A 26,831-nucleotide genomic window follows, 5' to 3' on the forward strand; every position below is an offset into this window, starting at 1 on the left:
TTCTTTTGAGAGGATAGCCTCAAGGTTGGAGTGGCCAAAGGAGTATTGGACCACTCTTATTCAGAGTAAATTGTTAGGTAAGGCCCAGAAAGTTTACGTTACCTTGGACGAAGATCTGTTCTCAGATTATGATTCTGTGAAGGCCATAGTTTTGAAGGCTTACGAGTTGGTACCGGAAGCTTACTGACTAGGCAATAACAACGCTTCCGTAATTTACAGAAGGAAAGAGGGCAGACTTTTGTAGAGTTCAGAATGTTCAAATAAGGAATATGTTTTGTTAAGTGGTTTTCCAGATACGGTCAGGCTTAAAGAGCAATTTGCTGGCGACTGGTTAAAAGTCTAAGGAGGTGACGGACTTTGAGAAATTAAAAGAAATGATTTTGGTTGAGTTGAGTTTGAAAAGGTCCGTGCCTAATGAGGTGAAGGTACACCTCGAAGAGTTAAAATTAGAAAACTTTGCAGGAGGTGGCTATTGATTTAAGAAGTGATGAGTACCTCCTCTCTCATAAAAATGTGATAGGGAGGTACCCAGAAATGAAAAATCTGAAAATTATTTTGGCAAGTTGGGTGAGAGTTAACAGGGGTAGTAAGGTCAGAACAGGTATAACAGGCCTAATGATAATTATGGTTCTCGTTACTCCTGTTAACAGCTATAGAGAGGCAATACCACTGGTTGAAATGAAAACTGTTAAAATTGTTAAGTATTAATTGAGGATTTTTGATATCCCAGATTCAGAACTGTTAAAATTGTTGAAGTATTAATTGAATTTTTCACCAGATTCAGAATGTCTAATTTTCAGTCCGATTGTGGGTCTAATTTTCTGAGTAAATTATTTAGGAAGATGGCTGAATTAAGAATTAAACATGTGACTTCTTCTCCATACCATCCTGAAAGTCAAGGTGTTTTGGAACGATTTCATCAAACCATGAAGTCTATGATAAAAAAATATTGTTTGGTTAATGGTTCCGAATGGGATAAGGAACTACCTTATTTATTATTTGCATTTCGGTCAGTGCCGAGTCAATCTTTAGGATTTTCACCTTTCAACCTTATTTTTGGTCATTGTGTGCGTGGTCCATTGGATGTGGTTCGTGAATCTTGGGAGGGGGACACCCCTGATATAAATTTATTAGATTATGTTAGTAATTTGGGTGATAAATTAACGAAGGCTTGGAAGTTTGCTGGTGAAAATTTATTGTGTAGCCAAAAGAAAATGAAATACTTTTTAGACAGAAAGACTAAGGAGTGTAATTTTGTAGTGGGTGATAATGTTTTGGTATTGCTTCCCATTCCAGGAAACCCTTTAAAAGCTTCATTTTCAGGACCGTGGAAAATTTTAAAGAAATTAAGTGATGTTAATTATTTAGTTGAAACTCCTGAAAGGAGGAGACCCTACCAGTTGTGTCACAAATATGTTAAAAGCTTATAAAGGTCGTGACAAAGTTATTCCCGTGGCATTAATTGGTGATACTACGAAGTGTGATGGTATTAATTCTTTTTCTTTTCCAGACGTGAGTAATTTTGATGATGATTGTTTTGATGGTGCCGAATGGCCTAATGATAATGAACATTCTTTAGAAAATTTTTCAGAAATGGTTTCACATTTGAATTTAGTAGAACAGGGATCTTTGAAAAAGTTAGTTTTTAGTTATAAGGATTTATTTTCGGATGTTCCAGGACAGACCACTGTCCTTGAACATGATGTGGATGTGGGTAATGCAACTCCGGTAAAACAATCCCCTTACAGGTTAAATCCATTTAAAAATGATGTTGTGGATAAAGAGGTTGATTATATATTACGACACGGGCTGATCGAACCCAGCAACAGTCCGTGGTCTTCACCTGTTGTTTTGGTAAAGAAACAGGATGGTCAATTCAGGCTTTGCTTTGATTACCGCAAAGTCAACGAGGTCACAAAGCCCGATAGTTATCCTTTACCCAGGATAGAGGACTGTATTGAAAGGATAGGGAATTCAAAATATATAACTAAAAATTTGATTTGTTAAAGGGGTATTGGCAAGTTCCGCTGTCCAAACGGGCAAGGGATTTGTCAGTGTTTGTAACGCAGCAAGGACTCTACCAATGTAAAGTAATGCCTTTTGGGATGAAGAATGCTGCTGCAACCTTTCAAAGGTTAATGAATACTTTGGTCCAAGGTTTAGAGGGGTGTGTTGTTTATATTGATGATATTGTGATTTATAGTGATGACTGGGACACCCATCTTAAATGTATTAAGGCCTTATTTCAGGTACTTAGGAAAGCTGGTTTGGTTATAAACCTCAAAAAGAGTGAGTTTGCCAAAGCAAAGGTTGTGTATTTGGGTCACGAAGTAGGATTTGGGAAAGTGGCTCCAAAACAGGCAAACATAGACTCTATTAGGCATATTGAAATACCGAAGTGTCGCAGGGTTGTCAGAAAATTCCTTGGTTTAGTAGGGTATTATCGTAGATTTGTTAAGAATTTTTCTGATATCGCTGAGCCCCTGACTAATTTACTACATAAGAATGTGACTTTTGTATGGACTAATGATGCCCAAAATGCCTTTGAAAAATTAAAGCAGGTCCTAATGAATTTCCCTATATTGAAAGCCCCTGATTTTGATGTTCCTTTTTCGCTTGCTACTGATGCGAGTGATGTTGGGGTTGGAGCAGTTTTGTTGCAGGAAGATGTTCATGGAGTATCTCATCCTGTTGCCTATTTCTCCAAAAAGTTATCCCCGGCACAACGGAAATACTCGACTGTAGAGAAAGAGACTTTGGGATTAATTTTAGCTGTTAACCATTTTCAGGTGTATTTATCCTCTACAGGAACTCCGATTAAAATATTAACGGATCATAATCCGTTGATTTTCTTAAACAGGTTTAGAAATAAAAATCAACGGCTGATGCGTTGGAGCCTCCTGCTCCAGGAATGGAATTTTAGCTTTTCACACATTCCAGGCAAAAGTAATGTTGTCGCTGATGCGCTGTCACGCATCAGTGACTGATCGATAGGTGGATTTGAGAAAAACCTTTTTGTTCTTCGTTAATTATTATTTGTAAAGTTGTTTTGTATATATTTATATTAACCGATTTGATTAATCCTATAAATTTGTCGAATGTACAGGTTTCCAGGTGTGTTGTAATAATGTTGTGTCAGGTGTTTGCTTTGTTTATGAAATAATTTAGGATTAAGTATTTAAGATTAAGATGTTAAATGTCGTGATTTGCAGGTTTTCCTTCGGTGTCGTCTTTGGTTAGGAGTGGTTAAGGGTACTTTTGATTTCTGTTTACTTTAGTATGTGTTGTAGGTGGAGGTTAATTTTAAGGTGTTACCATTGTCTTGTGTATGTCCAGCTTAATTTTAAGGTGTTACCATTGTCTTGTGTATGTCCTTTAATGAAGTGTGTATTTAAGCCCCAAACCCGTTTAGTGTGAGGACGCTCTCTGAAGTATAGAGGCACTAAAACAGAGTGAAGTGTAGTGAAAAGACGCTCTTTGAAACTCAATGAGTCGCAAAAACAAGTAATGTTGAGTAAGGACGATCTCTGGAGTGAAAAGAGGCATTACTGGAAAGTATTGTGAAGGGCCACAATATTGAGTGTGTAGTAAATTACTGATATGTGGACAGTGTGTTACGTTTATTTTGGCGATTGATGGTTAGTTTTTATAAATCATTAATCATATACTGTTATGTCCCTGTTCTTTGTTTATGTCAATGGTCCACATTAATTCTTTCTTTACATAGCTTAGATAAGTCACGGGCTCACAGGTCTGTAGCACACCACAGCCGTTTTTTAGGCGCTACAGGCTGGTGTATGAGTGGTGACCTAGACTAAGTTAAGGTTAATCTATTAAGGTTTTGGTCCTTATTTTTGTTTGACTGAAATTTGTGTTTTCAGAATAATTTAGCTAAGTCACGGACTCACGGGTCTGTAGCACGGCCGTTTTTTAGGCGCTACAGGCTGGTGTATGAGTGGTGACCTTGGTTGAGGTAACACTAGCCTGCATTGTGGTCGATTTATATTTTTGTTGTCGGTTATCTAGGTTTAGTCTAATAATAGGTTAGTCTTGTTAACATTGCTGCTCTGCTAACCTGTGCCCACCACTCCACTTGTGAGTTCATGGGGATATTACCATATTTCTTCGTATGTTGATACTGATGTTATTTTTGGCGTGGTCACTATAAATTGTTTACTTGTATTAGCTCTAAGTCTTAGTATTAAGGTTAAGATTTGATATCTATTGACTGTATTGAAAGTGGTACAAAATTTTTTTGCCACTATCTCTAATCTATTTTTGCCGGCAATGTGATATAGTATTTTTAATCACTTTTTGAGTTTTGTCATTAGTCTTTAATTTTTCTTATTATCCCTGTTTTATTTCATATAGATTGAACTGCTATGTTTGCTTTTGATATTAGCATTTTTATATATTTCTTTAAATTCTGAGTTAAGTTCAATACTTTGTAGAAAAATTTTCTTGTGGAAAAAAATTTTTTTTTTGTTGGGTGAGGAGGTGTCAGTATGTGTTAAATTTAACGTAAATTAATTTGTTTTGAATAAGTCACTTTGGCAGTAATTATTCTTTTGGAAAGTAATGACCCTGTTTCCTCTTCCCCGTCATTTCTGACTTGTTGTATAGTTTTAATTACAATGAGCTTGTTTTACTTTCACGTGTGGTGTTGGAGCTGTATTTGGCGCTGTCTCGCCAGGAGTCGGGAGTCGTTTCTGGACCTTTAACATTGTGAGGGCTTGAATTAGTTTTGGATTAACGCTGGATTACGATACCTGCCTTTCTTCAGCTGCTGCTGCTGTCCTCCTTTGGGAGATTGATTTATTCTTCAGTCTGCGCCCTTGGTTTAGTCATACTGCCAAGGGGACCTCTCTGCCAACTGGTAAGGTGTGATTACCTGTCGGACAGCTGTGTCCGTTGATCGTCTTGCGACGTAAAAGTGATTGTTTCTTCAGTCTGCGCCCTGGGCCCAGTTATTTTTGCCCAGGGGACCTCTCTTATGTTTGGTAAGGTCTCAAGATTATATATTATTCCCCTCGACCCGTGATTTGAAGGCTGCGTTAGCCACTTCTACCATTTAGAGCTCACTTAAGGGAAGCAGTGTTTTTTTTTTGATAAATGTTTAGTCTGTAATAAGTTAGGTTATTCTGACTTTTCGACATTCTATTACTTTCAGGGCCCTCTCTTTAAAGTGTAATTGCATAGTCTGTCTTACTTTGGTGTAAAAGTGTTTGTTATTCGATGTTTTCAGTGTGTGGTTGATTTTTGTGTTTATTTAATGTATTTTGTAAGAGGCTCAGTGGTCATTTCTTTCTAAAAGTTTGTATTAAATATTAAGGTTTTATTTTCAGTTTTTCTTTATCCTCCTTGATTCCATCTCTGTACACTCTGTTGCGGCCATTCCACCTATTGTGGACTTGGTCGTTAGTGACTTTATTTGTATTTTAAGAGACTTGTGTTTGATGGGCATGGGCCCATAACAATATATATATATATATATATATATATATATATATATATATATATATATATATATATATATATATATATATATATATATATATATATATATATATATATATATATATATTATATATATATATATATATAGACTATATATATATATATATAAATATTACTGCTGTTCGCCCTTGATGTATTTAGGTGTAGAAATATTAGACAGATGGCGTCCGTGCATAGGCTGGGCAGTTCAAAAAAACCAAAATATGCTATGGCATTAGGGACCTAAGCCTCAGAGAGGGTTTACACTCAATGACCCCTAGTAATGGTGGCCTTAACCTATCTTTCCCTCTATTCTATGCATTCGGCGATGCCTTTGTCAAGGTCGGATTGCCTGGGGCGGTATGTCAAGAGACCACCTCACCTTGCGGGGACGCGAGCAGTCAGTGAGAGAGAGACTGACAACGAACAAGGGAGTACGCAACGTGCGTGCCAGAACGGTCTTCTTTGTTCTTTACCACTTTTACTCCTATGTCTATATTAATTAGTGAATTGGGAAGACTGCCAGAATCCTGACTCCTGAGGTCCATCGTATGCGCAAACGACTCGACGTTCATGGCAAGTCCGATTCTTGTTGAAGCTTCGTCGATTGACTAGTAACTTTTTCTGTATTTCAAATTTCCTTTGTTTCCTCCTTCAGCCACCACGAAGTCTAGATTAAGCCAAATTATTATATTGTTAGCTTCAACCCCGTTATTCCAGTAAAATACCTAGGATTTAGGGTAAGCAAATCAGTTTAAGTCTCGATGCTTTTCTTGTGTCTCGGTCAATGTTTGGAGGAACCGTTGCGTTTGAATCTCATACCATCTTACAAGTAGAGATTCTCTGTCCGCGTCTGCAGCTGGTGGACGTTTATTATAAAGTCTTTCTTCCTTGAATATTCTTTGTTAAGGTTAATTACCCTTAACTGGCGACCTTTGGCTAATTAACGACAGTCTTTGAGGTTAACTCTTGGCTTCAAGTGACAGGTTACGTGTATTCTTGGTTTGAAGGGCCGTGAAAATTACGTAAATTGAACAATAAATGATCAGCCAAGACCCTACACGTAACATTGACGACTTTGCGTAGGATCTAAAGTAAATTTTAGAGAAAGAATCTGGAGAAAAGGAAATTAAATTACATTAATTCCAAAGATAAAAGTCAGATATTGAATTCCATTTCACTCTTCCAAACAAAGAACCAGGCATAATAATAAGCAGTAAAGAGAATAGTTATAATAACATGTGTAGTGAGAATTAGCGTAGGTAGGAAGGGTGTGAAAGCAGAGCGAGTCATAATTTGTAACGTTGGGAGAAAGGGCATTTTTACCGTGTTCGGACCGTTGAGTTAAGTCGTTCAGTAACGAATCCTGAGGCCGAAAAAGCGGAGCCCATTTCATGTACACAAAGTAATGTAGTAATTGTGTCGGCAATTCTCATCGTTATAGTTTTCATATAGCGGGAATCAGTTAAAACCATGTCAGTGAAATAGCAAATGAACGGAAATAGTAATTTTACAATAAAATGTACTGTTCAGCAACGTAAATTTACGCAGGTCGGCCAGCATTTCTTTTATCATTCTTTTGTTTAATGTCCGGGTGAGAAATACGATAACAAAAGACACAGTTAGTTGTTTGGTAATTTCGTTTTCCATCCTTAATGTAAAACACTATGCATTCTTGGTATAATTAGAGTAATCTGGATACCTGCATTTGTTTCGTTCGTTGTTTTGAATTTGTGCTAAAAAGAAAATACCCACCACACAGTTGTTTTGAAATTGTTTAAACTAGAGTAACCGCCATTTGATGTTTTCGCGCCGCCCAAGGTTTTGAAATTTAGGCCTAACGGGACTTGGCCGCCATTTTAAGACCTTGTTGTTGTGACTCGACTCAGCCCTTTTGGGTCTACTTTCGTTGGCGTAGCTGACCCACCTCGTAATATCTTAGCTAGACAGACTTCGACAGACAAAACCAAAAGATAATTTAGTCAGGGAAAGATAGGCCTTAGTTAGGATTAATACAATAACAAGTTCCTATACAAATACATGCTGTAAAAATCATATAAAAAGAATTTAAAATTGTACGCTCAAAGTCTTGTGACGTCGCATCGGCTCCAAGGAAAATTACGATAATAAAGCAATCCCTAAGGAAGCCAAGACGACGTATCTCATTTTATTAAGATCCATGACTCTCTCTCTCTCTCTCTCTCTCTCTCTCTCTCTCTCTCTCTCTCTCTCTCTCTCTCTCTCTCTCTCTCTCTCTTATTCAAGTAAGCATTCATAACCTTATTAAGTGTACGTGACCCTCTTCAAAGAAAGAACGGCCGACGCTAGGAAAATTAATTAAAATACAGTAAACCAAATAAAAGAAACACCTCTGTCCCACAATAGATGAGGACAAGTTAAGAGTAATCACAATACAGCGATAAACTGTCGGTCACGAGTGAGGCCTGCTATCCATACCAAAGCAAACAGTAGTTTTTCACCCTCTGAAAGAAGAAGGGGGTTAGCACTGGGTACTGGGACCAGCCACTCACGAGGATCTTTAAAAAAAAAAAAAAAAAATTCACCTTATTCCACAGTGCCAATAATTTGCTGCACTGTCCTCAAAAAATGAATACTTCTTACTTCTCTCTCTCTCTCTCTCTCTCTCTCTCTCTCTCTCTCTCTCTCTTTTACCTTCCTTTCTCTCTCATTCAATTGTTACACTCTGCAGGGGGTGTAGAGTGCCTTTCCTCCTCCCATATAGCCTAGTTGGACTCCAGTAGAGGGTCCCTAGGAACACATTGGCACCATAAGTGCCACCAAGCAAGCCTATAGAAAATAAATAAAACGAAAACAAAAGGGAACACAGAAGAGAAAGTTCTTCTGGAACCTAACCTGCACCAGTGGCTAGAGATACTGAGTGCCACCAGTGTGACCTGTACACAGCACACCCAACTACAGTGCCACCTTTTGAAAGGGTGCCACGTCACTGAAGAGACACTTCCTCGCTGCCCAAGTACGCCCAGTCGACCCGGTTAGACGCCCTTCCCCACCAGAACCATGGCAGCAGAAAATTATAAAACCTTCCTGGGGCTGGGGACGGCGGCAGGTCTCACCGGCTCAGAACTTACCACCTGGGTCAAGGAGCAAGTGGACGACTTGGCCAAGCGGGAGAAGGAAGAAAGACTTGAACGGAGGAGGTATGAAGAAGAACGGAGGGCATATGAAGCCGAGCAAAGGCAACTAGAAGAGGAAAGAGAAGAAAGAAGAAGACAGCATGAGTTAGCCTTCAAAGAGAAAGAGCGAAAATGGAGAATGCCGAAGCTATGGCTAGACAGCAAGCCTCCAGTCCTACACCTGCTGCATCAAACGCTCCAATTTCGAGCATCAATTCCCTCGTCCCCAAGTGGACTGAGGATGAGCCAGATGCATGGCTGGAGGAGATAGAGGCTCTTTTCGATAACTACAGCACCACGGAGACGGAGAGAGCCTTAATACTAGCCAAGCATATCGAGGGAAAAGCCAAGGCAGCGCTTCGCTCACTGGAGAAGAGCCAGAGAGGCAACATGGCGGAAGTTCGTAGAGTCATTAACAAGGCCTACGAAATAAGCCCAGAAAAATGGAGACAACGGTTCCGAGGTCTTGCCAAGGAAGTCAGCTGGTCTTGGACGGAATGGGCATGTCACAAAACCCAGTCTGGTACACGCTGGTTCGACTCCTTGGCCTGCACAACGTTTGAGGATCTTTTCAATCAGACCATGCTAGAAGACCTTTTCCAATGTGTGCCTGGGCCCCTTGCTGTATATCTTAACGATAAGCAGCCCACCACACTTATGGAAGCTTGTCGCATGGCCGATTCGTGGGAGACTTTTAATCAGTCGCATAGCACCTCTCAGAAGCGAATCATTCCTCCGGCCTACCTCTTGAACTCCACTCGCCCGAAGAATGGACTGCCGAGCAAGACCATGTGCAACTATTGCAAGAAGGGGGGCCACGCTGAAGCTGAGTGCCGATACCAACTCGGCACTAATAAGCAGCCTAACCCTACCAGCCAGAACTCTGCTCCCGATTCATCCGCTCAGCCCTCTCCTCCAACAGTTATTGCAGGCCACCGAGCCCATCCAAGAGGCCCGTGCAAATCCTGTGGGGGTGCTAGCCACTACAATGCTGGATCTCCGGCCTGTCCACATCATGTCCCCACCACCAAATTTGTCAACCTAATCAGCACTTCATTCTCTGCGGCCGGTCCACACCAGATCCTTTACCCCGAGAGACTGGAAACGCAGTTCATCTCGGTGGCCCCTCTTCAGAGCACTAGCCTGCCCGTGACCCTTCCGGTCACAGTAGACACTGCGGCAGACATTAGCCAGATCACTAGGGCCCAAGTGCCAGCCGGTGCCATGGTTGACGAAGAAACCCGGTGGGAAATTAAGTGGATAGAGGGCCACACCATTACCGTTCCCACGGTCCAACTCCAGGTTACGACGCCTTGGGGTACGCTACCCCACCGCCTTGGCGTGGTGGGTGGAATTCGGCCCGGAGTGGCCTTGTTGGGTCGGGATCTTCTCTGCGGAAGCCCGTTACCAACGCCACTTTGCAGCCACGTTACCTCCTCCACGGAGGCCCCAGTTGTAACTCCCAATAAAGACAAACCCCCACCTTCCGACCACCGAAGTGGTCCGCGGAAGGGGCATCACCCAAATTATTTCTGGCCCAGCCCTCTCCAATCGCGAAGGGCTGGCCCACCAAGAGGTCCTCCCTCTCCGCGAAGAGAGATTCAGGAGGAGCAGTACCGCTGCCAGACGTGCAAGCGGACAGACCACTCCACAAATTGGGAGGGCTGCCCAAGCAAGCAACGCCCAGCGGACGCCCCCGAACAAAACTCTCGGAGAGGCTACGATCTGCTGGGGCAGGAATCTCTGCCGCAGCCAAACCCTAGTCGTCCGCGAGGTATTGCACCTCTGGACCCCTTGTCAGGCCTGCCTGACCCTCAACTGCTGCCAGTGCCACTTGCGAGCACTGAGCAGTGCCAGACTCGGTCCGCCACGGACGTTGAGCTACCCGTTAAGAAGACCCCTAAGCCGGGTCTCAATCATGAGGCGAACCCTCCTCCAGGAGATTTAGGATTTCCCCATGCAGTTGATCATCGCGACTGGAGAGCCTCCAGCACCTGAAACTACTTTGCCAAATTTGACTCCAGGGGATGAACCCCTGGAAAATCGAAATGGTACCCCATCTTTGGAAGACCAGGAACTGGCCTCCTCGGACGCAGAAGTCGAGATCGCTCTCGCTCCGGTTGTCGCAGCAGCCGGAGTAGGGAGCCCTCCTGTAGCTTTTGAAGTTGCCCCTGACTTCGCGCCCGCTAGCCCTTCTGGCCTGTCCCCGGAGTCGGTGCCCTCATCACCTCCTAGGCCTGCTACTGATAGGCCTTGGAGGAACCCGAAGAAGAAGAAGAAGAAGGGGCGGAAGAGAGCCCAGTAGTTGCCGAGCTATAAGCTCATCCAGGCACTAGTACCCTCTCGGCACAGTGCCCTACCATCTTAGAGTGATCCTGGCCCCTTGCCCAGGGGAGGTAGCCAGTGTGATCTCTTCTCTTGTACATAGCCTAGACTGCCTTAAGTACGGTACATCAATTTAGTAGCCTTGTTCCTTCCACTTACCACCGAGCCGCAGTAATCACGTAAGTAGCATAACTAATTTCAATAATCTTAACTATTGTGAACCGAGCCACGATGCTCGTGACATGCATGGCCTAAGACCTCGGTGAGGCACCCATTTATCATATGAGGCAACCCTCAAGAATGAACTAGTAATTATTAATTGTATTAAACATAAACCACGTTGTAATTTAGTTAGAACATTAACTCTTATGTTGGTGCTACGGTCGGGTTAGGATAGGTTAGGCTAGGGAATACCATAGAATGTACCACTAGGCTAGGTCTAAAACACATCAAGAGTGTAGGAGGTAGCCTATAATAACCGTGAGCACCTTCTAGTACTATTAGAATTAGGTAAGGTCATAATTATAGCTCATGTCCTATCTAGGGTTACGTAGTTCTGTAGCTAGGTAGGCTAACCAGGACTAATCTGCTCAGGGGAAGGAAAGTAACCTACGAGAGGCGAACAGCTTGCTTAGTATAGACCTTCACGCCCGAAAAGGGAGTGAAGGCCCTCTTAAGGGGGGGAGCTTTTATAATTACTGCTGTTCGCCCTCGATGTATTTAGGTGTAGGAATATTAGACAGATGGCGGCCGTGCATAGGCTGGGCAGTTCAAAAAAACCAAAATATGCTATGGCATTAGGGACCTAAGCCTCAGAGAGGGTTTACACTCAATGACCCCTAATAATGGTGGCCTTAACCTATCTTTCCCTCTATTCTATGCATTCGGCGATGCCTTTGTCAAGGTCGGATTGCCTGGGGCGGTATGTCAAGAGACCGCCTCACCTTGCGGGGACGCGAGCAAAGTCAGTGAGAGAGAGACTGACAACGAACAAGGGAGTACGCAACGTGCGTGCCAGAACGGTCTTCTTTGTTCTTTACCACTTTTACTCCCATGTCTATATTAATTAGTGAATTGGGAAGACTGCCAGAATCCTGACTCCTGAGGATTCCATTGATATCAAAGCGACTCGGCGTTCATGGTAAGTCCGATTCTTGTTGAAGCTTCGTCGATTGACTAGTAACTTTTTCCCTATTTCAAATTTCCTTTGTTTCCTCCTTCAGCCACCACTTACGGTATGTGTGTTCACGAAGTCTAGATTAAGCTAAATTATTATATTGTTAGCTTCAACCCCGTTATTCCAGTAAAATACCTAGGATTTAGGGTAAGCAAATCAGTTTAAGTCTCGATGCTTTTCTTGTGTCTCGGTCAATGTTTGGAGGAACCGTTGTGTTTGAATCTCATACCATCTTATGAGTAGAGATTCTCTGTCCGCGTCTGCAGTTGGTAGACGTTTATTATAGAGTCTTTCTTCCTTGAATATTCTTTGTTAAGGTTAATTACCCTTAAATGGCGACCTTTGGCTAATTAATGTGTCTGTCTTTGAGGTTAACTCTTGGCTTCAAGTGACAGGTTACGTGTATTCTTGGTTTGCAGGGCCGTGAAAATTACGTAAATTGAACAATAAATGATCAGCCAAGACCCTACACGTAACAATATATATATATATATATGTATATATATTAAATATATATTTCTGAGTCCAGTCCCGTGTCAGCCGGTGAAATTCCATTACAGCACGAATTTCTAGGTATAATAATGCTAGATATACCAGAGAAAAAGAGCTTTCAGGAAAGCTGGGGTTACTACCCCCAGTCGAGCGTCTTCTAGGAAGACGTCGGTATAAAGAAGGGTGAGTGAAATACCACTACCACGGAAATATACTCGAAAGATCTCTCCTTATCAAAACCCCCGGAACAGAGCGGTGAGCCGTTACAGCCCCTACACTCAACACCCGCCAGGACGGCGACACCAGCGCCACCTACTTCATTCCATTTTCTAGCACGTGACAATCCGTTTCTTTTGTGTGCTCGTCCTCTTATTTGGATTATTTTCTACATCTACGATGGCATCGAGCACCTTTTCCATCTCTAAGTTAAGTACCATCTTCTTGTGGGGTTTTTGTTCTGTTTTTTTTTGGCTGTTGTGGTCTCGTATTTTCATAAATCTTGAGATCTTATTATGACGCCACAGCATCCCCCGCCAGCCATGTCGATTTATTGAGGCGACTCCTTCTGTTCTTTCGGTTGGAGTTGTCTCCTCGTCGTTATAGATAGATTCTAACCCCTTGGTTCCCTTCCTGGTGGTTCCTTGCGGTGGCTCCCCTCCTTTTTGTTTACGAAATTACATTTCATTGGCCTATCGGCCTTTATTAGGGTGATGCCCCGTCCAAGTACCCCCCCCCCAGGTTGGGTTCCTTTTTATTTTGGTCTCAAGTAGGCTAATTATTTTATGCTTGGAGATGGTGCTCTCTTTTTATTTTTAGTTTATTTATTTATTTTTATAGTTTTGTTGTTTACCTCTGGTGGTAGCGGCAGCCTCAGATCTAACCGCTTCCCCGAGGTAGGCTACGCTCCCTGTTGAGCACATTTTGGTTTTAATTCCTTATGTGTGATGGTATTTTGTGGTGTAGGCTTGTTTGCTTCCATCCCCTTGCCCTGGGTGTGGAGATCAGGTTGAGGGAGTTTTGGTTGTTGTTTCCTCCAGGGTCGTTTTTCGGTGGGCAGAGTGAGCCCCTTAGTTCTCTTCCTCCATTTGGGGGAATCGAGTTCTTTGGGCGTGTTCCTCTAGGCTAGTCGCCTCCTTGCCCCCCCTTCTCGATCCCGGTTGGCTCTCGGCACAAAATTTCTCTCCCTGTTGCTTCCTCCTCCCTTCTGCACTCCTTCCTTTTTCCTAGCCTATACTAGGTTAGGTCCATATTAGGCTTCGCCTAGGAAGGAGTCGGGCTTCGGGTTGCGTAGCTCCCAGTAGTAGGCTACCCTTCCAAGTTTCATTTTCTTGGAGGAAAGATGCAGTTGAGCGGGTGATATGTTTCTCCCTGTCTCCTGTTCCCTTCGGGTAGCCTACTCTCTCCCCTGCTCCACCCCCCCCCCCCCCCCCAGCCTTGCTCTACTCGTGCGGGTGACGCTAGATGGCGTTTTCTCCGAGTTCAGGGGCTCCTCCTATTGGTAGAGGATTCGCTCCCTCCCATATTGTCCCTAGCATCGCTGTGTTGGGGTTGGTGGTTTGTTGGTGGTTTGTTTGCTCGAACGTGTTCGAGTCACTATCCCATACCTCTCGTCTCCCCCGTCGGGTTACGTAGATAGGGTAAAATGTAATTGCTCCGTCTTATGTTATGAACATTGAGCACTTTACCCGTCTTGTTTCTCCGGCGGGGAAGTTAGGGCGGAAGGTTTTACATCATGTAAGGGGAGCGGACCCCTCCGGTCTCCGGAGTATTTACCGTCACTTGTTATTATTATTATTATTATTATTATTATTTTTCATTAATTTTAGATAAATCTGTTTATCTACAGGAGTTCGCTCCTTTATTTATTTTATATACGTGAGTCCGGTCCTACACCCGGGGGCTCCGCCGTTATTTTTTATGGCAGCCCTTATGGTTAGTTCCTGGTTTCTCGTTCCTTCATTCCCCGGAGTCCTCCGGGGTCTGAAAGCCCTTACCTTCTGCTCTGTGCATTTAAAGCTTATTGGCCCAGTTATGATAAGGGAGTTCTTCTCCGCCGGAGTATTCCGGTTATAGTTGAGTTTCCCGGCCTTGCCGGCTTTAGATTGCTTAGAGTGTGAAGTTCATGTACTTTTATACTTACAGACTGTTCGCTGTGAGGAGCCAGGGTGTACCGCCTCCCTTCAACAACCCTACGGGCACGTAGTATGCGGACCACGCTGGTTGTGCGGTCCGACTTGACGACCTGGTTGTTTGGCACCCCGATGGTTGTGAGGTTTGCTTTGCTCTCTGCTCAACCATCCAGGATGAGTCGGTAAGTGACAGTCTTTTTCCCCCGTTTTATGCTCCTCATATTGTATATTGTTTAAAGGTTTCCGGTCTGGCTTTTTCGTTCTTAACTAATTGCTGGTTTCCTTACAGGCGGACGAAGCTTCCAAGAAGTCTGCCTTGGAATCCCTCCGGGCCTGGGTGGCTGGGTTCGGCAGGAATGTTCCGTCGGGGAAGCCCTACGTCCTCGACGCCAGGTTGAGGACTTGCTTTACCCGGCGCACGGGTGGCGGCCGCAGTGCCTGAAGATCTTGCCACCCCAATCATCCAGCAAATCCGGGATGCGACCCAGCCACCCCAAGTGGATATCCTCTATGCCGAAGTCTCGGAGGATGTAGCCGCCTTGGATCTCAACCTGGAACCAATGAGTACAGAGCCGGACCAGGTGGTAAGTGGTGAGGTAAGTGAGGTTGTTGGGGCGGGCCCCCCTCTGTTTGACTCCCCTGCTTCATCCGTATCTTCCTTTGCAGGTTTTGTGAAGTCTTCCTCCTTGGGTGATAGAGCTCCGTCTGCTATCCCCAAGTTGAAGTTGAAGACTTCATGGAAGGCGAAGGGCTACAAGTCCTCGACTTCCAAGAAGGCATCGCCCTTCCCCCCGTCGAAGGCTAAGGTTTCAGGACCTGTAGCCTCCGGGAGCAAGTCTGGTTCCTCCAGCAAAGGCGCGAGTAAGAGGGCTGCAAAACCAAGCCCTCCTCGCCAGCCTGCTTTTGATGCAGAGGCCCTTGCCACTGAACTTTATAAAAAGTTTACGGAGGACCTAGACTCCAGATTTGAAAAGATAGCTGAGAAGTTGGCCAGTCATGATAACATACTGGCAGGTATGGCTCGCCCACCCCCAGCCGAACCACAGTATGTTATCCCCGACACTGCGGACCTCCCGCCGTTCGATGTCGGTAACCCTTGGCGCTTCGCACTCCGGGCCATCCAACATGATGGCAAACTTACAGTTGAGGGTCTTGGCACGAGACGGTTGGAGGAATTGGAGTTCTTCCCCCCCGATCTCTTGCCCCCTTACCCAGGCTTCGTGAGGCTCACAGAAGAAGCTTGGATCCGGTCAGACAAGGTTCCTAGGGAGACTGTCATCGTCCCTAGGGACCAAGCTCAGTCGGCTCTCCTGCGCACTCTGACGGAGTGGCAGGCAGAAAACACGAAGTTGACCCCTTTCAAGGGCAACTTTACGATGTTCGCCCTGGGAGAAGACCTTCCCACCCCTTGCTTGGACAAAGTTGCTCTGGCTACGGCCCGAGCATGCTTCGATGGTAATCCGTTACCACAGTTAAGGAAACAGACCTTACTTCCTGGTATTCCCAGGAAGTAATGAGTTCTGGGTGGACGCCCCATCCACTTTCACTGTCGGGAAGCTGGACCCCTCTGCGCTTCCTCACAGTTTAGTGAGCAGCTCCCTAAGCTGCCGGAATCTTTTGCTAAAGGCGGAGTTTGAGGCCCGGACTAAGTTAGCCCGGTCCCTGAGCTCCGGCTGCCTTACAGAAGCTACTGCCGTCTCCTGCTCGGACGAGCCCTTTTTTCCAAGTTCTGGCTAAGTCCTTCCTAGCGGCTTCCAGTCGGACATGCGAGTTCATCACGGCCAGACTGGAATGCAGGAAGTTCATCTTCGCAGATGCTACTATCCGCCACGAGCCTAACAAGCTCGTTAAAAGCTCGATCTGGGGACCTAACCTCTTCCCTGAAGACGAGGTCACAAGCGTTATGGCCGAGGCTACACGGGCCAATCAGAGTCTGCGCTCTCGCTGGGGCATTTCCGCCTATAAGCGCAAGACCCCAGAATCGGCCGGCCCCCAGACGAGAGGAGGCAAACGCTTCAGGAGGCATAAGAGGCCCCATCAGGCGGTAGTCCAAGCCGTCCCGGTCTCGGCAGTAGCCCAGCCATCTACCTCCAAGGCTCACCCCCAACAATACATGCTGGTCCAACCAGCTGCACCCTCTTATGTGGCTTCACCAGCATACAACCCCACATATGAGGGCCGTGGGTTCTTTCACGGCCTCAATAGGGTTGCAAGAGGAGGAAGAGGCAAAGCCCCCCATAGAGGAAGGCCCAACACCACCCCAAGGGGAAGGCCTGGACGTGGTAGGGGGAATAAACCCGCTCCCTCCCACTGAGAGAACACAGGTAGGCGGTCGCCTGTATTGGTTCAGGGACCAATGGACCTTCAGCCCTTGGGCACACAGCATTGTGTCCAAAGGACTAGGGTGGAGCTGGATCAAGAACCCTCCTTCTCTAACCAGATTTTACCAGCCACCCACATCAATCCTACAGGATTACGTAACAGAATTGCTCAACAAAAGAGCAATAAAGAAAGTAAGGCACCTAAAGTTTCAAGGCAGGTTATTCACTGTTCCCAAAAAGACTCCGATCAGCAAAGAGTGATCCTGGATCTGTCGCGTCTAAATCTCTACATAAAATGCGACAAATTTCGCATGCTTACGGTAGCTCAGGTACGGACTCTACTTCGCGTGGGGCCGTCACCACCTCTATCGATCTTTCAGACGCTTATTATCACGTCCCGATTGCGCGGAACTTCTCTCAGTTCCTCGGTTTCAGACTCGGGAATCAAGCCTACTCCTTCAGGGTCATGCCCTTCGGTCTGAACATTGCGCCCAGGGTATTCACCAAGCTGGCGGACACGGTAGTACAACAGCTCCGGTCTCGAGGATATCCCTAGCAGCGTACCTAGACGATTGGATAATTTGGGCACCAACTGTTCCGGAGTGTCAGAAGGCTACGTCCATAGTCATCAATTTCCTGGAGTCGCTGGGTTTTCAGCTGAACAGAGAAGTCCCGCCTGACTCCGGAGTCCCGGTTTCAGTGGCTGGGTCTCCAGTGGGATCTGTCCTCTCACACGTTATCTCTCCCGCCTCCCAAGAGGAAAGAGATAGCATCTCTCACCAGGAGATTTCTCAAAAATCCATCGGCATCCCGCCGATCCCAAGAAAGAGTCCTTGGGTCTCTTCAATTTGCCTCAGTGACAGACCTGCTCTTAAAAGCGAAATTAAAAGACATAAACAGAGTGTGGCGGAGTCGAGCAAATGTCAAGCTCAGAGACAAGGTCTCCTCTATCCCTCGAATCTTAAAGACAAGACTGCGGCCTTGGACCACAGTCAGAGGCCTGTCCAAAACAGTTCCGCTTCAATTTCCCCCTCCGGCACTAGTTGTCCACACAGACGCTTCCCTAAGCGGCTGGGGGATATTCACCAAAACAAAAGTACAAGGAACGTGGTCCACAATGTTTCAGCAGTTCCATATAAATACCCTGGAAGCTATGGCGGTCTTTCTAACTCTGAAGAAAATCTGCCCCCCCAACCGGATTCATATCAGGCTGGTGTTGGACAGCGCAGTGGTAGTTCATTGCATCAACAGGGGCGGCTCCAAATCAGGTCGAGTAAACCAAGTAATGGTTGCTATCTTCTCCCTGGCGAACAAGCACGGCTGGCACCTGTCAGCCACCCACCTAGCGGGTGTACGGAACGTGGTGGCGGATTCCCTGTCCAGGACTACCCGTTGGAGACGGAGTGGTCCCTGGATGTGGAATCTTTCAAATGGATTTGCCGCCAGGTTCCGGGCCTCCAAGTGGATCTGTTCTCAACGGAGAGCAACTTCAAGCTCCCCTGTTACGTGGCCCCCAACCTGGACCCTCAGGCGTTCGCCACAGACGCAATGACAGTAGATTGGAACAATTGGGAGAAGATTTATCTGTTCCCTCCAATAAATTTACTGCTGAAAGTATTACACAAACTCAGGACATTCAAAGGTCAACCAGCCCTAGTAGCCCCCTACTGGCCGAAGAGCAATTGGTTCCCTCTCCTTCAGGAACTGGGATTACGGAGTCTTCGGATTCCCAAGCCCATTCTGACCCAGACAGTACAAACCAAGACTGTGTCAGCTTCCTCAAGAATTCAGAATGCCCTAGTTTTATGGACTTTATAAAATTGCAGCCCAAAAAGGAGCAAACATTGACCCTGTCAACACTCTGTTCTTACAATCAGATAAAAAGATTCTACTCTTAGACAGTATGACTCAGCAGTCAAAAAAATTAGCCTCCTTCCTGAAAGCATCTGAAGCCAAAATCATGACGACTAATTTAGGAGTTTCCTTCTTTAGATCACTGTTTGAAAAAGGCCTTGCTCCGGCCACTATTACCACAGTCAAGTCGGCATTGAAGAAAGTATTTCTTTACGGCTTTAAAATCGACCTTACAGATTCCTATTTTTCATCCATCCCCAGAGCATGCGCTCGTCTGAGACCAGTATCACGTCCACATTCTGTTACGTGGTTTCTCAATGACGTCCTTAAGTTAGCATCAGAGTTGGATAACTTTCATTGCTCTTATCAGGATCTGTTAAGGAAGACATTATTTTTGATTAGCTTGGCTTCAGGTGCTAGAATCTCAGAGCTGTCGGCTCTCACTAGAGGTGATAATTTTGTAAACTTCCTCCCGTCTGGAGAGGTCCTCCTTTCCCCTGACCCTAGATTTTTAGCTAAGAACGAAGACCCACAGGACAGGTGGTCTCCTTGGAAGGTGGTGCCCCTTCCTCAAGACCAGTCTTTATGTCCAGTTTATACACTTAAATCTTACCTTTTAAGAACTCCACAGAGTAAGTCGGGTCCTCTTTTTATCAGGGAGAAAGGTGGTACTCTTTCACTGAACGCTATAAGACAACAAATTCTGTATTTCATTAAACAGGCCAACCCAGATTCAGTTCCTAAAGTTCATGATATTCGAGCAGTTGCTACTTCTATTAATTACTTTCATAATATGGACTTCTCAGAGTTATCTAAATATATGGGTTGGAAATCACCTCTAGTGTTTAAACGCCACTATTTAAAATCGCTCGAAGCCCTGAAATATTCTACAATAGCAGTGGGAAGTGTCATCTCCCCACCTTAACTAATTATTTCCTTATCCTTTCCTTTTCCCCCCCGCCCGCCTGCCTCATTTACTTCTCTGCTTATTCTCCTGGTTGATAATGCCTCACTGCCTGGCCCCTCATATTGATGTATCTTGTACCTACTGATGGAAAAGTGTAATCTGACATGCCATGATTGTTTTTTCTTATGGGGTACTGGACGGTTTTTATTTGGCTCCACGTACCCCAGATATATGTATATATTAATTTTCATTGATCTTGTCTCTTACGTGTTTAGCCTAAGTTTACGTGTATAGTATTAAGGTTGTGTTTGCTTATCTTGTGCACATTTCATGTTTCACCTAGCTTTAAGTAATTTTAAGATTTTGGGGTTTTTTCCCTGTCGTTCCGGGGACCTCCCCTTATTTCATAGTATTAAGTTTTTTGATGTGCCTTAGATTTAGTATACCTTAGTTTTAGTATTCTTGCTACATGGAAGAGATTACTTGATTAAAATTATTTTCGTTAAATTTTTACTTTTTCTTCAGATTACCCTTTTTTTCCTTGTAGTTGCAGCCTTGGCATGATTCTCTATCACTATTTCACCGGCTGACACGGGACTGGACTCAGAAAAGGGATTTTGACAAAGGAAAAATCTATTTCTGAGGAAGGTCCCGTGTCACCCGGTGACCCTCCCTGGCTCACCTAGTACTCCCCTACTTGCACATGCCAAGTCTGGGGTTAGTGCTAGCATGGAATGAAGTAGGTGGCGCTGGTGTCGCCGTCCTGGCGGGTGTTGAGTGTAGGGGCTGTAACGGCTCACCGCTCTGTTGTTCCGGGGTTTTGATAAGGAGAGATCTTTCGAGTATATTTCCGTGGTAGTGGTATTTCACTCACCCTTCTTTATACCGACGTCTTCCTAGAAGACGCTCGACTGGGGTAGTAACCCCAGCTTTCCTGAAAGCTCTTTTTCTCTGGTATATCTAGCATTATTATACCTAGAAATTCGTGCTGTAATGGAATTTCACCGGGTGACACGGGACCTTCCTCAGAAATAGATTTTTCCTTTGTCAAAATCCCTTTATCATATATATATATATATATATATATGCAAATATATATATATATATATATATATATATATATATATTTATTTATATATATATTTATTTATATATATTATATATATATACTTATTTATAAATATATTTTATATATATATTTACTTATATTTTTATATTTTTGGTAAGCAAAAAATCTTACATTCTAGTGATATTCAGTCATTTACCTTCATTTTACAACAAACGGGAAATCTCTAGCACAATGTTTTGATTTATGGTGAATTTTTTTGAAAAAACTTTTCCTTACGTGCAGACTAACTCTGCTGAAAATCTCAGAAATTCTTTAGTCACTTTGTCATAATTTTTGCACCGTTTTCTATTAGCCATTACATAGTTTTATATATGAAAACGTACGCAATTTCAAGTAGAATACAACAAAAAACAACTCATGGTTGTAGCATGTTTTAAAATATTTTCAAATAAATCACGATAAGTGCCAAAAATTTCAACCTTCGGTCAAATTTGACTCGACTGAAATGGTCGACAAATGCAATTGTAAGCTAAAACTTTTACATTCTAGTACTGTAATATTCTATCATTTACCTTCAATTTTGCAACAAACGGGAAGTCTCGAGCACAATATTTTGATTTATAGTGAATTTTTGAAAAACACTTTTTCCTTAACTACACCCGTGCTAACTGCTGAAAATCTCAGAAATTCTTTAGTCAATTTATCGTAATTTTTGCACCGTTTTCTATTAGCCATTACATAAAGTTTTATATATAAAAATATGTGCAATTTCATGTAGAATACAACAAAAAATAACTCATGGTTGTAGCTTTTATCAGTTTTGAAATATTTGTATATAAATCATGATAAGTGCCAAAATTTCAACCTTCGGTCACCTTTGACTCAACCGAAATGGTAGAAAAATGCAACTGTAAGCTAAAACTCTTACATTCTAGTAATATTCAATCATTTACCTTCATTTTGCAACAAATTGGAAGTCTAACACAATATTTCGATTTATGGAGAGAAAAAAAAAAAAAAAACTTTTTCCTTACCTCCGCGCGTGCCAACTCTGCTGAAAATCTCAGAATTTCTTTAGTCACTTTGTCGTACTTTTTGCACCGTATTCTATTAGCCGTTACATAAAGTTTTATACATGAAAATGTGCGCAATTTCATGTAGAATAGAACAAAAAATAACTTATGGTTGTAGCTTTTATCAATTTTGAAATATTTTCATATAAATCACAATAAGTTGCAAAATTTTCAACCTTCGGTCAACTTTGACTAGACCGAAAAGGTCGAAAAATGCAATTGTAAGCTAAACCTCTTACATTCTAGTAATATTCAATCATTTACCTTCTTATTGCAACAAACGGGAAGTCTCTAGCACAATATTTCGATTTATGGTGAATTTTTGAACAACTTTTTCCTTATGTCCGCGTGCGCTAACTCTGCTGAAAATCTCAGAATTTCTGTAGTCACTTTGTCGTAATTTTTGCACCGTTTTCTATTAGGCGCTACATAAAGTTTTATACATGAAAATGTGCGCAATTTCATGTAGAATACAACAATAAATAATTCATGGTTGTAGCTTTTATCAGTTTTGAAATATATTCATATAAATCACGATAAGTGCCAAAATTTCAACCTTCTGGTCAACCTTTGACTCGACCGAAATGGTCGAAAAAAATGCAACAAGCTAAAACTCCTACATTCTAGTAATATTCAATCATTTACCTTCATTTTGCACCAAACGAGAAGTCTCTAGCACAATATTTCGATTTATGGTGAATTTTTGAAAAAAACTTTTACGTCCACGTATTACGAATTCATGCATCATTTTGTGATAATATTTTCTCTGTGTTGCTTTGATCGTTTTACAATTTGTTATATACCAAAATCATCGCAATTTAGTGCACAAGACAACAAAAATAAAATCACTCATTAGCTTTAACCGTTTAGCTCACAGCGCGATTTGTATACAATTATATATGACATTTTTTTTCGCACTGTCATATATTCCAGTACATTTATATATGAAAATTATATTTTTTTTTCATTTCTGATGGTTGCATACTAAACTTCAGGCAAAAAAAAAAAAAAAAGGAGCCAAAAATGAACTCAATCTTAAAAACTAAGCGTGCTGTTATTAAAAAAAAAAAAAAAAAAAAAAAAATTTCTTTCCATTTCGGCGCTAACTCTCAAACCCCGCCGGCATATGGCAGACACTTTTGTAAATAGAGGCTCGGTGTTTAAGGGTTAAGTTACATCAGCATCCAAAGGCAAAGGCAATGGCTCACTTCCTCCCTCAGATCAGAACTCAACCTACTCAACTCCATAATTACAGGTTCTTTTAGTAGCAAGTGTTTATCTAAACAATAACCTTTAGAAAATTTTTCACATATTTCCTCCGAGTTTAAGAGCCATTTTTTATGGAACCATCAGAACTCTGAAATTCAGGGACAGCACAAGTTAGTCGGTGTGTTGACACCATTCATTTTCCCCAATCCTTACTGTGTATGATACTGGAACAGTTTGTCCAACAATAACCCATTTTCCCACTTAGGTGATCCCCAAGCAAATCTTAATGCCTGAACTCGCTGACCACATTTTAAGAGTTCTTGGTTTACAGTTGGTAATCTGAAATCAGTGTGATATTTACTTTTCATTTCAGCTTCTTTATTAGGTTTAAGGAAATCTAATCTCATTTTGAAGCGAGATTTTAAAAAAAGCTCAGCTGGAGTAAGTCCCGTTGTTGCATGTGGTGTGATGCAATATTGTATTAAAATTGACACATTTTTTAATCAATTTGTATTTTTCATAGCTAACAAACCTGCATTCTTAACTTATGAATATGAATAATTCTTCTTGTGCCAACTGAAAACCAGTATAAAAAACAAAAAAGGAATTGGTGGCAACGAGGTTGGCTGATAGGCCTAGGTGACTAGTGTCAAGTTAGCCCTTCATGTTAAGAAAGCAGGTTTGTTAGCTAAGAAAAATACAAATTGGTTAAAGTGGAACAGACCTGGGCCTTAACTTATGGATAGACTCACTTTTGGAGGGAGGAAAGAAAGTCTGGAACCGATTGGAGGTTCAGCACACCTGGTAACTCTTCCTGGCTTATAGAAGCCTATTAGAAGCCTTTGGAAGAGAACCAAAGTCTCTGACATAAAAATTAAGTGATTATTTAACAGTCAGACTTCTGGGATTCCACACAATGTGATAAGACAATGTAGGAGGAAGTTAAAGAACTATATCTGTAGATAACAACCTTTTGTAGCCACCAATAGTTTGCTATCAATCCTGTCTCCTCTTGCAAGAGAGAGGGACTTGCTTTTGCCAAAGTTTTATATTTGTGTAGGAATAAACAAACCTTAAACAAAAATGCTGCAGTCTCACCTGTATCAGTCCCGATCCAGCACACGATGGAATGATTCTCCACCCACCGGGTAGAGAAGAAAAGAAAGAAAATTGAAGAAGACCAGCCATCCCATTCATTCTCACTTTCATACCGTCATCTTAGGTAAGATACAAACTGTCCCGCCACAAGTACTGGACGAGTTAAACGTGTTGAGCAGCCAGCACCAGACCCAAATAAAGTGTCCGAGGACCTGTGGGCACCATCCCGCAGATAGAAGGAAGTGAAGGTCGTCTGATGAAGCCATGTGCCAGCCTTCAAAATCCTTTGAACAGAGTTCTTTCTAAAGCCAAAGAAGGCCCTAGCTCTCACACATGTGCTCTTGCATGCATAGTGTTAGGATAGGAGCATGAAATCGAACCATAGGCTCGTCTGATAGTCTTACGTAGCGAAAAGGAGATCGTATTCTTTGACACTTCTTTCTTGTTCCAGCCACTGTTAAGGAAAAGTCTTCGCCACCCCGGTTGGAGATGGCGAGTCCTTTTCAGATAGCAGCGCAGTCCTCTGACAGGGCAAAGGAGCAATTTGTCCGGATAGTTATCAACATAGTCATTAAGAGACGGAATTGAGAAGGAATCAAATCTGTAATTATGAAAAGAAGGGTTTTGGGTCTTAGCCACGAATTCTGGGACAAATTCGAAGGCTACAAACAACCAACACGCTAGTATGCTTAACATCATAGGATAGGTCATGGAGTTCACCAACTTGCTTTGAGGCCAGGGCCAGCAGGAAACCCGTCTGGAGTGTCAGGTTCCTATCTGACGCACGACGTACGGGCTCAAACAGGGCATAGGTTAGGCTGCCCCGTACCAAAGTCAGGTCCCAACTGGATGGTCTAAGCTCTTTTGGAGGACAAGACTGCTCAAAGCTCTTGAGAAGCATTGAGATCTCCCACAAAGAAGAAAGATTGACATCCTTCATATGTAAAACTGCAATCAAGGGAGCTCTGTAGCCCTTGATGGAAGGCACAAAGTTTCTCTCTGTGGAGAAAAACAAGTAAGTCTGCTACCTGCTTAACAGAAGCTCTGATTGGAGAGAGCCCCTTTGATGACACCAACCACAGTAAATGGCCTACTTGCCTTGATACATGGCTGAGAATGATCTTGAAGATGGCCATGTATTTCCGATGCTGCTCTGCGAGAAAAGCCTCTTGCTCAGAGGAGATACTGGATAGCCTCCAGCTGTGAAGAGATAGGGACTCTAGAGTGGGGTTGACAAAGATGGTTGTGCCACGTAGGAATCTCTCTCGCAGCTTCTGACAGCAGGGCTAGGAGACTGGGGAACCATTCCGTGTGGGGCCACATGGGAGCAACTAGGGTCATTCTAAGGTTCTGAGAGGCCATTACTCTGTTCAGAACTTGATGGATTAAGCAAAATGGAGGGAAGGCATAGGCCTCCAGATTGTCCCCAGGGTGTTGCAGGGCATTCTCTGCCACTGCAAATGGATCTGGAACCACGGAATAGAAGACCTCTATTTTTCTGTTGAACCTCGTTGCCAACAGGTCTATTGAGGGTCTTTCCAACAGATGAAAGAGCTTGTTTGCAATATCCTGGAGCAGAGACCACTCTGTACCTATGACCTGGATCCAACAATGCAGATTGTCCGCCACTCAGATATACCTACCAGGGATATCTACTGAACAATCTATTGACCATTGATGAAGGAATACCATCAGGGAGTGTAGTTGGCATGACACCAGGTGGCCCCCCCCCCTTGTTTACATAGGCCACCACCGTGGCGTTGTCTGACATGAGCACCATGGAGTGGCCCATCACCCTCTCCTGAAATTGCTGAAGAGCTAAGAAGGCAGCCTTGAGCTCCAAATCGATGTGAAACTGCCTCTCTTGTGGAGTCCATACTCTGATATTACAAGACCTTCCAAATGTGCTCCCCAACCCTTGCATGAGGTGTCTGAGAACAGGAGGATCTCTGGAGGAGGAGAGTGACGAGAAACCCCTATGGCCAAGTTCCTGTCGTCCAACCGCCATGACAGGTCCTCTCTTACTTCCTGCGACAGCGGTACTACAAAATAAGGAGGATCCCTTGCAGGGGCCCAAAACTCTTTCAGCCTCCACTGCAGAGACCAAAGATGTAGACAACCATAAGGGACCAATTTCTCTAGGGAGGTTAACAGACCCATTATCGCTTGCCACTGACGAGTGGGCTGGGACTGCTCCGAGAGGAAGGACAGAGCCACAGCTTTGAACTTTTCCATTCTCCGGTCTGACGGGAAAACCCTCAACGACACTGTGCCTATGACCATGCCCAGGTAAAGAACCTTCTGACTGGGAACAAGATGCGACTTCTCCAAATTGACCAACAATGCCCAAGTTGCGACAAAACTGAAAATGGTCCCCGTCTTGATTAAGTGAGTAGACAAGCCAGTCGACGTTGAAACCAGGGTGAATATTCTTGTGAAAACTTGAGGGGCTGTTGAGAGGCCAAAGCACAAGACTTTTAACTGGAAAACTGACTCCCCTAACCTGAAGCAAAGAAACTTCCTGTA

The 26,831-nt window shown here is 43.5% G+C and overlaps 1 protein-coding gene across 1 annotated transcript in view; it reads right to left on the bottom strand.

Annotated features, from left to right (window-relative positions):
• Positions 1 to 26,831, bottom strand: part of LOC136827986 (uncharacterized) — a 168,548-nt gene that overhangs the window by 71,755 nt on the left and 69,962 nt on the right. The window lies entirely within an intron of this gene.

This window comes from Macrobrachium rosenbergii, chromosome 42, assembly GCF_040412425.1.
Source record: "Macrobrachium rosenbergii isolate ZJJX-2024 chromosome 42, ASM4041242v1, whole genome shotgun sequence".
In the NCBI taxonomy this organism is placed as follows: domain Eukaryota; kingdom Metazoa; phylum Arthropoda; class Malacostraca; order Decapoda; family Palaemonidae; genus Macrobrachium; species Macrobrachium rosenbergii.